Below are 9,412 nucleotides of genomic sequence, written 5' to 3'. Positions count from 1 at the left end.
ATGAGTACAGCTACTGCAATTAGAAGGCATCATGTTAATGTTACTACTTAGCTTCGGCTGTTGAAGGTGCTGACGAACCATGTCCAGATAAAGCGTCCGGAGTGAAAAAGTTGAGTGAGGGAAAAACAAAAAATGTAAACGGTAATTAAAAAGTTAAAACCGTAAAGTTGTCAGGTAGCAAAGTAAGGTTGGCAACAAAATGCACAGCAACACGTAAACAAGTCTGCAAGTTGTGACCGGAAATGTAGACAAGTGTAATAAATACCATTTAAAATAACACAAGCATATTGCTATTACATTGTTATAACTAACTTCTTTCTAAGCAGGGTTTCTCACACACCCAAAGACAGATGGCTGGCACAGACCTTTTATAAACACTGATAAGGAAAGGCCTTGATCAAAAGAGTGCTTGGGTCCGCATTTCACGAAATAATGAGACACACACATAACCAAGGACAGAGGGCTGACTACGCACACACAAAATCTCCTGCTTAGCTGAACATTTGATAACAAAGAACTTTTGCTATAAGACTCAGAAGGATGACGCCCAGCTCATCAGGACCAATCTGAGAAGACAACAACCTGTCCAGAACCAACCAAAGGACCAGAACTTCCAGACTCAACCTACTTTCTGTGTTGTATAAAATGTCTATACATTCTGTTATCTGGGCTTTTTTCTGGAGGTTCTCTATGAGCCGAAGGAACGAGACCGTATACGCTTGTACCAGATATCTTCACTCTGAATAAAACTGTCACTTGTCATACAATTTACCACCTTGTCCGAATCGATCCTTGACCGGCTCACCCTTCTCCATATCCAATTATCAACAGAAACTTGGTAGCAGAGGATGGTTATCTAGATACCCGGTCCAGAGTGGTTGATGTGGATGTGAGGGGGCGAGTTGGTGGAAGGACGGTTCGCGGAGGACAGGTGAAATCTTTGGGGGGAGGTCAACAATTCTGCTCAGCTCGGGAAACTGATCTTCTGGTCGACCAATAAACAAGGTAAGCAAGACCTGTTAAATCAAACTTTGCATATTGTCGTATAGTCTATCCAAATTTTGATCAGTACTACCGAGTGTGAGTATGGATTCTTGAGTAAATTTACATATATAAATGACATGGGAACGACAGTGAAGTGAACATATGTGGGAATAATTTGTAAGTATTAAGATCTATTCATATAGTCCGGCTGTGACCGGTGAGGAATAGGCTTAATTTGTGTTAAAAGTGCTATTCATATAGTTCGGCTGTGACCGATGAGGAATAGGCTTAATTTGTGTTAAAAGTGCTATTCATATAGTTCGGCTGTGACCGATGAGGAATAGGCTTAATTTGTGTTAAAAGTGCTATTCATATAGTTCGGCTGTGACCGATGAGGAATAGGCTTAATTTGTGTTAAAAGTGCTATTCATATAGTTCGGCTGTGACCGATGAGGAATAGGCTTAATTTGTGTTAAAAGTGCTATTCATATAGTTCGGCTGTGACCGATGAGGAATAGGCTTAATTTGTGTTAAAAGTGCTATTCATATAGTTCGGCTGTGACCAATGAGGAATAGGCTTAATTTGTGATAAAAAGAACTATTCGTATAGTCCGGCTGTGTCCGGTGAGGAATATAGTAAGCACTATTCAATAGTCCGGCTATTCAGTCGGTGAAGGGTAGGCTTAAAATTGGGATAGGGATTATTCAATAGTCCGGCTATTCAGCCGGTGAAGGATAGGCTTGTTCCATCCCCATCCATATAGTCCGGCTGTGACCGGTGAGGAGTGGGGTAAAGTTTGTCAAGACCTATTCATATAGTCCGGCTGTGACCGGTGAGGAGTAGGCTAGACTTATTCAATAGTCCGGGCGATTGTCCGGTGAAGAATAGTCTATTTGTGTTTGTAGGCGCCAGGTTAAAAAATGTTCAATGTTTAAGTGTAATGTTTCCAATGTCTAAAGTCTAAGTGTTCAACGTCTAAAGGGTAATGTTCATAGTGGGAAAAATGTAAATGTTTAATGTATACATGTAAAAAATTATTGGTGTTGGTTTAATTAAACTGAGAAAGAATATTATTAGGACTGAGAAATTTTGCACGTTCCACAACGCCTGATAAACAAACGATACATAGAAAAATTAAATTCCGAGTGTACGAGGGAGGAGCTCTGAGTTAAGGCAGAGTACTTGTCTCCAGGGATACATTGCTGGATTTTATCCAGTGACGGGCTAAGTACAGTCGGATAGTCAAACATATACACTGATATACGCACACACATTACCAAAACTATTCTGTAATAAATTCCACTGCATTAAAATAAAATATGACGACCCCAAATACTCCAAAGCTAAAATTTAACGATTTTCTAGATCAGAAAGTACAGGACAGGTCAGGGGGAAAAGAACAGTGGAAGTCGATAAGGAAGGTTTGGGAAGGGTTGAAGTTGAAGTGGACACAGGCAGGTTATCTAGGAGGGGGACCACCAAGTAGGGCCCAACTGAGTACGATGGAAGGTGGACTGAGAGAGGGAGTGCAACAGGCTAGGGACAGGGAGGTAGAACTGAACAAAAAGCATGTGTTTAAAAAGGAAGGGACTAAAGAACGAGAGAGAGCAGAAGCAGAACTGAAAATAGGTACTTGGGCTGTGGAGGAGGCGAGGAGAATACAACTGAACAAAAAACCGGAAATGATGGGGGTAGTATCTAGCACAGAAGAGGGGGAGTCGATGGAGGCTACACAAGGGAGCAGCGGACCGCCCTCGGCGCCGCCTACACATGGTTCTCTGTACCCTCCACTACCAGCAGAGGTCACCAATCCCCCACCATACACCCCAGCCATGCATTCGATCCTGACGCCCAGTCTACAGGCCCCTGTCTTCGTGGTGCAGGGTGGGAAACTGGAGGGGAGAATGGAACTTGATCTGGAAGGGGGAACCCTGCTGTGTGAGGATGTCGAAGGCATAGGCACAAGATACCATTCCACTCCAAGATGTCCGGATGCATCACAACCACCATGTCTCAGTGATCGGTATTTGAGGAGTGCATCATTACCAAAGGAGGGAGACCTCATCTGTTTAAATGACAGGGTTCCCCAACCAAGGGGGCACATCAGCTGCCTGAATGAATCCCAAGAACAAAGTGGAGGACCAAGAGACAGAACGTTGCCACTCTTTTCTCCAGGGACCTCACATGGAACCTCATCATTGGGATCGTGGTCCCAAAGAAAGGAATATGAAAACGATTCAAGTATGTTACATGTCCGAGGGGAATACCGCTGCCCCCTTCCAAACCAGCCTGAAGAAAAGGGAGAAGGAGAGGACGTGACTGCTGGGGAGATGTGGAAAGGAACCAGACGACATGAAGTCGAACCAGGTGAAGAAGGGCCTTACCAACTAGAGGGAATATTTGTGGGAAAGTCTACTAACCTAAATGACCTGATTAACAAAAGAGACCTGGAGAGAAGGGGAGCAGATAGCCAAAGGGAAGCTGGCCCAAGGCGATCAACACGTCTGGTTGAAAAGAAAGAGAGACAACAAAGAGCCGAGGAGGATCTGGAAGTGTATGCTGCAGCCCAAATGCCACTCAGAATGGGAGCTACTGGAAGGAACGAAGAGTATGTGGCATGGAAGATGCAGGACTTGACTGCCCTCATGGAGGCCTTGCCCAGCCTCCATGGAGGGGCCTCCGCCTGGCTGCTCCAACTACAGACATTGACATCAGGAGTCAGAATGGCTCTTGCTGACATGCCCTTTTGGCTAGAGCAACCGACCATACCACCATGTCTGTCTTGATACGTTGATGATCTGTTACTGGGGGCTCCCACTTCAGATCTCTGCCTGGAAATGACTAAAACTCTGCTGGACTTCCTGGCTGCCAAAGGATACAAAGTCAAAATGGCTAAAGTTCAGGCATGCAGGCGCACTGTTCTGTTCCTGGGGAGGGAAATCTCAGGAGAGGGAGCAGGGCTCTCAAAATCACACAGAGACTCTATTCTACATCATCCAAGACCTACCACTGTTGCAGGAATGTTGTCCTTCTTGGGTCTGACTGGTTACAGCCGTACTCATATCCCAGACTACACTTCAAGAACTGAACCATTAAGGGAGATAGTCCGGGAAGCTGGCCCAAGAAACCTACATGCCTCACTGGTATGGACTCCTGAGGCATCCACAGCATTTGGCCTGCTGAAAACTGACTTATCTGTTGCTGCTGCACTAACCTCACCTGACTATGGAAAAGTCTTCCATTTGGATGTTTCTGAAAGGGAGGGATTTACATCCTCTATCCTTTTTCAGAAACAAGAGGGGGAGAGAAGAGTACTGATGTATCATTCCGCCAAGCTTGATCACATTGAAACAGGGCAAACCACGTGCTCCAGGTATGTGGCTGCAGTGGCAAAAGCCATTGAAAAAACTGCCCACCTGGTGATGTGCCACAAGATGGAGATTCACACTCACCATGGCGTTGCAGCATATCTAACGGCCAAGGAATTTACCTTCAGCGCGGAAAGAAAAAACAAAATTCAGAACAAATGTACTCAGTCTCACATCACGTTTGTTAACACAGACAAAAACATGGCTGATGCACTCAACACAGAAGAAGGACTGGCACACTCCTGCGAGGAAAGAGCAGCACAAGAACTCAAGCTGAGACCTGATTTGGGAAATGAGCCCATAATCCTACCTGACTTGTGGCTGTATACTGACGGCTGCTGTTACAGAGGACCTGATGGGAACATTGCGGCCTATGCAGTAGTACAACAGTTTCAGGACAAAACCCATGCCACCCTGGAATCAGGAATTATACCTCAGCCTGCATCTGCCCAGTTGGCTGAAATCATTGGACTGACCCAAGCTCTAGAAAAAGCAGAAGGAAAGACGGTAAACATATACACTGATTCGGCCTACGCTCATGGAGCAGTACACACCGATGGACCCCAATGGGTCAGACGCAACTTCACCACCACAGGGAATCTACCAATCAAGCACAAGTCCCAAATGGAGCAACTGATAAAAGCTGTATCCCTACCAAAAAAGGTGGCCATCATGAAGTGCAGAGGTCACCAGGTCCTCAATAGCAGAATCAGCAAAGGGAATGATGCTGCAGATCAAGCTGCCAAGAAGGCAGGTGGCTACACCCCGAAGCAGATGGTGTTGCAGGTACCCCCTGTACAGACTGAATTGACGAACCAACACATAAAAGAACTACAACTCACAGCGGGACCATATGAACATTCGGTCTGGGGACAGAAGGGGGCCACCAAAGGACCTGATGAACTGTGGAGATGCCATGATGGCAGACTGGTGGCCCCAGCAAATCTTTGTCCTGAACTGATAAGAGAGGCCCATGGGCCCACCCATGAGGGGAAACTTAAGACTTTGCAGAAGGTTTCCCACATTTGGTGGCATCCTTTTATGAAGGACATGACAGATTTGTTCTGCGATAGTTGTGACACTTGTGGAAGTCACAATCCAAAGAAACCCTATCAAACTCCAATGGGGTCCTACCCAGTGCCGAACGCATGTTTCCAAGATATCAGTATAGACTATACAGATATGGGAGCAGACAATGTGAAAGGTGGAAAGAGATATCTGCTAGTGATGGTAGACAGGTTTTCCAAATGGGTAGAAGCTATTCCAACAGCCAAGGAGGATGGGAAGTCTGTCATTAAGTGGTTACAGACTGAGCTCATACCAAGATATGGGGTCCCTAGACAAATCAGATCCGACAATGGGTCCCACTTTTCAAACCAACACCTGAGACAGGTGGAGGAAAGGTTCGGCATTGTGCACAAGTTTGGTTCTGTGTATAAGCCGCAATCTCAAGGCCTTGTGGAACGCTGCAACCAAACTTTGAAAGCTAAGATAGCTAAGGTGTGTGCAGGTTCAAAATTGACGTGGGTGGAAGCCCTGCCCCTTGCGTTGATGGCCATGAGGTCCTCACCAGGAGCAGGGACACATCTTTCACCCCATGAGATAATGACAGGAAGAGTTATGCCAGGTCCACCAAGAGAGGGAGGTCATATGCCCCCTCTTGATGTACACCAGATAGGTATGTCTGATTATGTAAGAAAATTGACGGAACTGTCTGCAGCTCTCTCCAAACAGATACACAGAGTCCAAGACGGGGAGCTGTCGGGAGATCCAGAACCACCGAAGGTAAAGGTTGGTGACTGGGTAAGGATCAAGGTCCACAAGAGAAAGTGGCAAGATCCCAGGTGGACTGGACCGTACGAAGTGAAGGAGGTTACTTCACACTCAGTCCAGGTCAAAGGTAAATTAGGCGCACCTTGGCACCACTTGACACATTGTACACCAGCACCAACTCCTTCCAGAACCCTGACTGAAGTCAGAAGTGATTTAATCACATTAATTTCGGATCAAATACTTGACACCCACACTATCTGAATATGTGGAGGAGACTCCCATCTTCAGATACCGGAGGGGATAGACAGAGGAGGAGGAACAGACCACCATGGGAAAGGTTGGGGTGCTCTGCTCCACTCTTTGTTTTGCTGGCTATAACTACTGGGGTTACCCTAGGAATCATACTCTGGTCAGTACAGCACATAACACAGACATCCAGTACACCCACTAGTAAACCTAACGACACATTCAATGCCACAACCACACATCCGACCAACCTGCACTCCGACACATTGAGGCCAGATCAGAATGTAAGCCACAGCCACCACATACATAAACGACAAGTGACCTCTACCACCTCCTACTGTAAAGTCAAACAAAAAAAAAGCACAACATTATGTGTACCCGCTAATGTGACCACCACCATTACACTGTCTTGGGGGTATTTGGGAAAAGCTAGGAATGGCCTGGGAGGGCATGCTCTGGAATACACCAGATTTAACTGGTATATGACAAAAGGGGGGTTTCAGGAGTGGTCATGGAAGAGCCTGGTCGCTGAGACTGGTCCTGACTGGTCCAGTTATTCATCAGGGCAAGCAGTTCTTATCTGGCGACAAAGATTGTCACTGACTAGGACTGGATTACATAATTGGGGTCTAACACTAATTATTCGACCAGGTACTGGGACGGGTTGTCAGGATTTTATACTGGCACCACATGTAGATTCTAGCGAGGATCTACTCTACTGGCCAGTAAAAATCTGTATTACACAGCAGGCTCAGCCCTCTGCTATTACTGACCGGTTTACCGTTTTAACATCTAAGGGGAAGGGCGATTGGGGTCCTATTAATATGGTCACCACTCATACCACCCCTGATGATACCATTCTTACTGCCACCGGAATCTCAGGTTTCTATAACAATTGGCTACTATTGACCGAACAAGCAGCTAACATGACCCGGCAAAGCTGCGTAGTTTGCATGGGAGCTAGGCCATTGCTCCGCATAGTCCCAGCCGCTATTAGCGGAGACTGTCTATTGCCCCTTATGGACAAAGACAACCCACCTGAGAAGTGTTCACAGTGGGACACTGTTTATCCGGTAGTCACCACGGTGGTCAAGAAACCGATATTCTCCTCCAGTGTGGCTAGAGCTAACTTTACATGCATAAACATAACAGGTGGAGGGACATTGTTGGGTAAGCTCCCTGATAGTTGGTGCTGGTACACTCACATGCTTACGGCAATTTTTAAACCAGTGCCTAGAGCTGATGTGTGGTGGTGGTGTGGGGGAACTAGTCTGTTGGACAGACTTCCCCACAATGCCACGGGTACCTGCGCACTTGTAACTCTTCTGTTGCCCATCTCTGTTTACCCCATAGGCGTCCGAGATCTGCTCACCCGTATACAAGCTCTGGGTCCTGAATATTGGCCTATCAGGACCAAGCGCACGGTGGGCCCTGCTGCTGGGGACCCAACGTACATTGATGCAATTGGAGTCCCCAGGGGGGTACCAGATGAGTATAAACTGGTTGACCAAGTAGCCGCGGGTTTTGAATCATCATTTTGCTGGTGGTGCACCATTAATAAAAATGTTGACAGGATTAACTATATCCATTTTTAATGTCCAAAAACTAGGCAATTGGACCCAGCAAGGCTTTGAGGCGGTACATGGCCAATTGGAGGCTACCAGCTTGATGGCCTTCCAAAACCGCATTGCAGTAGACATGCTACTCTCTGAGAAGGGAGGTGTATGCTCTATGTTTGGTGAACAGTGTTGCACCTTTATACCTAACAACACCGCCACTGATGGTAGTCTGACCATTGCCTTAGAAGGCTTGAGGACTCTTAATGGTAAGATGAAATCCCATTCTGGTGTAGACACCTCCATGTGGGATTCCTGGATGGATGCTTTTGGGAAATATAAAACCCTGGTGTCCTCAATTTTGGTTTCTATCTCAGTGTTTGCAGCCATTTTGGTTTTGTGTGGTTGCTGTTGCATACCATGCATTCGTTCACTCACCACTAGGGTCATATCTAAAGCCATTGACCCAACAAGCCCTTCCCAGATGTTTCCTCTTTTAGGGGATGAAGGCCCTCCATCTTTTGAGGACAACAACATGCCTGCTGCTTTTACCTTTTTCTAGTTTATGTCACGTCTCTTAGGAGACGTGAAGAGAGGGCATATGAAACTTTCTCTTCAAGAAAGTTTCTGCATATAATACTCCTGCTTGATCCCATGTTTATGTCACGTCTCTTAGGAGACGTGAAGAGAGGGAATCAAAACTTTCTCTCTGAGAAAGTTTCCCTGGTTGTTTACTTTTGCTTTTCTTACTTTTACCTAGTTTATGTCACGTCTCTTTGGAGACGTGAAGAGAGGGAATCAAAACTTTCTCTCTGAGAAAGTTTCCCTGGTTGTTTACTTTTGCTTTTCTTACTTTTACCTAGTTTATGTCACGTCTCTTTGGAGACGTGAAGAGAGGGATTTGTAATAAATACCATTTAAAATAACACAAGCATATTGCTATTACATTGTTATAACTAACTTCTTTCTAAGCAGGGTTTCTCACACACCCAAAGACAGATGGCTGGCACAGACCTTTTATAAACACTGATAAGGAAAGGCCTTGATCAAAAGAGTGCTTGGGTCCGCATTTCACGAAATAATGAGACACACACATAACCAAGGACAGAGGGCTGACTACGCACACACAAAATCTCCTGCTTAGCTGAACATTTGATAACAAAGAACTTTTGCTATAAGACTCAGAAGGATGACGCCCAGCTCATCAGGACCAATCTGAGAAGACAACAACCTGTCCAGAACCAACCAAAGGACCAGAACTTCCAGACTCAACCTACTTTCTGTGTTGTATAAAATGTCTATACATTCTGTTATCTGGGCTTTTTTCTGGAGGTTCTCTATGAGCCGAAGGAACGAGACCGTATACGCTTGTACCAGATATCTTCACTCTGAATAAAACTGTCACTTGTCATACAATTTACCACCTTGTCCGAATCGATCCTTGACCGGCTCACCCTTCTCCATATCCAATTATCAACACAAGC

The sequence above is a fragment of the Salvelinus namaycush genome, unplaced genomic scaffold (genome assembly GCF_016432855.1).
Source record: "Salvelinus namaycush isolate Seneca unplaced genomic scaffold, SaNama_1.0 Scaffold60, whole genome shotgun sequence".
NCBI classification, from domain to species: domain Eukaryota; kingdom Metazoa; phylum Chordata; class Actinopteri; order Salmoniformes; family Salmonidae; genus Salvelinus; species Salvelinus namaycush.
This window is presented reverse-complemented; position numbering follows the sequence as displayed.